The sequence below is a fragment of the Octodon degus genome, unplaced genomic scaffold, assembly GCF_000260255.1.
Source record: "Octodon degus isolate 3935 unplaced genomic scaffold, OctDeg1.0 scaffold00087, whole genome shotgun sequence".
In the NCBI taxonomy this organism is placed as follows: Eukaryota; Metazoa; Chordata; class Mammalia; order Rodentia; family Octodontidae; genus Octodon; species Octodon degus.
This window is the reverse complement of record NW_004524663.1, coordinates 1,158,875-1,163,373: the sequence shown is the minus strand read 5'-3', so window position 1 is coordinate 1,163,373 and position 4,499 is coordinate 1,158,875.

Below are 4,499 nucleotides of genomic sequence, written 5' to 3'. Positions count from 1 at the left end.
AAGAAAAGAAAGGCCATTACAAGGTGCAGCTCAGTGTTGGTGTTGGGATGTTGGGATGACGGCATGAGGGTTATGAGGGTGGGAGGGAAGAGAAAAGGGAGGAGAGATTCAGCCTGACCCAGTTATTGTGAAATGATTGCTCCAGGCTGGCTCCTTAACCCACAGCTACCTCAGTTATTTAAGGACTGCTTTCTAAGAGTTTTCTAGGTATTAGTAAGCAGGCTGTGCTTTAAGTCATGACTATGTGCTTTCTTGCTTCCTTTGGGGAAGGGTTCTTTTGTCTTTGAGCGAGGGTTTTTTCACGTACTCTTCTCAATCTAAGAACTCCCATTATTTTTAGTCTATTGATTTATAGCCTTTGCTGTTGTCATTTGTGGACATACAAAGAATTAATTATAGAGCCGGTGTAGTGAAGCACACCTGTAATCCCAATACTCAGGAGGCTGAGGCAGGAGGATTGCCGAGGGTTTGAGGCCAGCTGGAGCTATGTAGTGAGTTCATAGCTAGCCTGAAATACATAGTGAGACCTTGTCTCAGGAAAAAAAAAAAAAAAAAAAAGAGGGCCACCCCTGCTCCCAGGGTGCGCTGAGACACCCATTGAGACTGGGCATAATGGTGCACGCCTGTAATCCCAGTGTTTGGGAAGGCTGAAAATAGGAGAATCACTACAAGTCTGATCTACATAGTGAGACCCTATAGACCCTGTACTAAATGCAATAAATAAATAAATAAACATAAATAAATTATTGTTCAATTGGAGAAACTATCTAGTCTGTTCATTAATTTCATTAATGACCAATTGGTTTTTCAAAAACAGTTTTATTTAATTTCCATGTATTTTTGTGATTTCTTTTGCCATTAATGTTCAATTTCATTACAGTATGATCTGATAAAATGTTTGGGATGATTTCAATTCCTTTGCATTTTCTTAAGAATGTTCTCTGAGCTACTTTGTGGTCCATTTTGGAGAAAGTACCATATGCTGCTGAAAAGAATGTGTGTCCTATTAGTGTTGAATGAAACACTATAGAAACTATTAAGTATATTTGTTCAAAGATTTGTTTCAGCTCTGATTTTTTTTAGTCTAGTTGATATGTCTGTGACAGTAGGCTGTTGAGGTTTCCCATTACAATTGTATGCTTATCTGATTTTTCCTGTCTATTGGTGTTTATTATAGTTGGGTATACATATGTTTATTGCATATATATCTGATTATATTATCTTTCTCTTCAATTGTTCCCTTGAAAAGTATGTGGTGACTTTCTTTGTCTCTTCTTATCAGTCTTGGCTGGAAATATACTTTGTCTGCAAATAGAATAGGTACCCCTGTTTTTCTGGAATCCTGGCATACGAAGTATTGCTTTTCATCTTTTGATTTTATCCTCTACATTTCTTTTTGTGTATTTATTGTATGCAGCATATGGTTAGATTTGTTTCTTGATTCATTTATCCAGTCTTCTTCATCTGATGGATGAATTGAGATCATTTAGATTGATGGTTACAACTGACAACTGATATGTATTGACTTATCCTTGTCATTATATTATTTTGTTGTTGGTTTTTTCTTTCTCTTTCTCTCTCTCTCTTTCTTTCCTTTTTTTTTTTTTTGTTTTCAGAACTCAGGCACTCAGGCCCTTGTGCTTGCCAGGGAAGCACTTATTCCACTGAGCCATCTCCCCAGCCCTTTCCTTTCTATTTAATTGCTTGCCTCACCTTGTGGGTTTATTCTATTAGGATTCTTGGAATTGTCTTGTTTTTATCTTTTTAGAATATCCTTCAGAACTTTTCAGAGTGCTGGCTTGGTGGTCATGAATATCTTCCTGTGTTCTTTATCATGATTTATTTCTCTATGTATCTTGAAAGATCATGTTGTGGTACATCAATCTGAGCTGGAGATTGTTTTCTTTTAAGGCTTAAAATACTTCATTCCAAGGTCTTCTTTACTTAAGGGTTTGTGTTGAGAAGTCAGTGACTCTGATAGGTTTTCCTTTATAGGTAAGTTTTTCTTTTTCTTTTTCTTTTTCTTTTTCTCTAACAGCTTTTAATATTTTATTGTGTTGAATTTCTGGAATCTTAACTATGATATGCCTTGTTGTAGTTTTTCTCTGATCATGGCTCTTTGGAGTTCTATATTCCCCACTTATCAGTCTGTAAAATTCTTTTTAAACGTGTTTGAAATATTTTCTATTATTACTTCTGTGAACAAGTTTTTATGTCCTTTATGTTATCTTCTAATATTTTAATTGATTCCCATTAATCTTATATTAGCCTTCTTCGCATTTTCAAGCAGATATTGGGCTGATTTTTTTTTTTATGGTCCATTGCTATTTTTTAAGAAGTCTTTCATTTGATGATGTCAACTACAACCCTGTTTCTACATCTGATATTCTGTGTGTGTCACTTTGGTTAATTCTGTTGTGTATAATTTTTATTTATTTATTTTTTTGTGGTGGTACCAAGGATCAAACTCATGACCTTGCGCTTGCCAGGGAAGCACTTATTCCATTGAGCTATCTCCCCAGCCCCTGTTGTGTGTAATTTCAAGAAAAAAAATGTGATCTTATGGGTATCTGTTTGAATCTGTTTTATGTAATTCATTTCTTTCCTATGTTGGGAATTCATGGTTTCCGTATCTTTCTTAAGGTTCTCTGGCTTTGTTTTTTTGTTTTTGTTATTTCTGTTTTGTTTTAAATGGGCATTCATTCTAGCTTCATGAACCATTTCTTTCATTATGGTAATCATATCTTTAATTATCTATGTAATCATTTGTTTGGATTTTGTTGAGGGACTCATCCATCATTTTGTTGCATTCACTATTGCCATGTCAGAAATTTCAGCTGGTGGCTATTGATTTCTTCTACCTTGGTGCTCCCTGGATTTACCTTGGGTGACTTGAGCATATTGGGTTGCCTCTTGTTCGATATTTTCTGATTTGCTTTTTCTTTTTATTTGTTTTCTCTGTTGAAGCTTATCAACTGCTTGTGGTAGACAGCTTTATTACTAGTATGAAGACTTTTTTTTTTTTCTTTTTACAGTACCAGGAATCAAACTCGTGACTGTGCGCTTGCCAGGCAGGTGCTTATACCGCTGAGCTATCTCCCCAGACCATATAAAGACCTCTTAAGGAAATGAGTACTTTTCAGAGATGTATTCTATGCATAAATAGCTTTTGGCCTTTGAATCTATCCGAAAAGGCTGCCTCTTCTGTTTATTAGGGATAAAATGTTGCATTCTGTTTGGCCTAGCACCAGTTATTTGGTATTGGGCTGCAGTATTTTTTTTTAAAGGTTTATTTATTTATTTATGTCATTTATTTTGTGTGTGTGGCCAGCTCAGCCCACCAGGGGGCGGGGCTGGCTGGCATGTGGTGCTGGAGGATTGAACCGCAGTCCCTGTGCTTTGCTTAGCTTAGCTTGTTCTGATTAGGTGCTTTAGACCACTGAGCCATCTCACCAGCCCCTGCAGTACTGTTTTAAGCTCCAGAAAAATCTAGGTATTGTCATGCAAGGAAGATCAACTGATCACAACTACACTGCCTTGGCTAATGTAACGCCATCATCAATGATAATAATAACATGAAACACATGGGCCAGGGAGATAGCTCAGGATCACTTCCCTGGCAAGCGCAAGGTCCTGAGTTCAATCCCCGGCACCACAAAATAAATAAATAAATAAATACATACATACATACATACATAAGAAACACAGATTGGAAAATGATAAATTGTGGTAACTGATAATCTGCCACCTTTATCCCTATGTACAACATTTATAATTATATAAGAAAATATATGACAAGTCAGAAAATTATATACAGTAAAAATCAACTCAATCAAGCGATTTTACACTAAGTAGAAAAATTTAAAGGAGTGAAGAGGAAAAGATATAAAAGTGAAAGAAGAAAGAAAGGTTAGAAGCAAGGCCATAGATCCAAGGAAGATCGTTCAAGCCTTAGGAAGCTGGTAAAGATGATATGAGGGAAGAAAAGTGTGCAGAAACAAAAACAAAATGACTGAAAACAGTGCTCACACTCACAAAAACCCCTCAAAAACATGCAATCAGACAAGAAGAAAATATGAAAGATTTCTCGACTGTGGTTATCTTCTCTGGCGTACAATTTTCTGGTGTTGTTCTGTTCCTGGTGTGACTCTGCTCTTGCTGATAGACAAGCCAAGGCCAGATCCATGCTTGTTAATCCTCTCAAATTAGAAATAGGATTAGGGCACAGTGCCCATGATGAGACTTTGAATTCCACAGAAATTCAGGTTGAACCCAGGCTCTGAACTTTGGGGTGAGTGGTTTACTTACAACACTCTGAGTCTCTTGCTGGCCTGCCCACAACTCCTTGTCCATCGCATCTCCTGTTGGTGTCCCTCACCTAGACACTGTGGGAGTTTAACACTGGGAGCCCCGAGATGAAGCTAACTGGTTGTTGCTCTGAGTCTTGTGTTCCCTTGGCCCCTCCCAAACTGGTGTTCAAGCAGGTACACTGTCCTGCA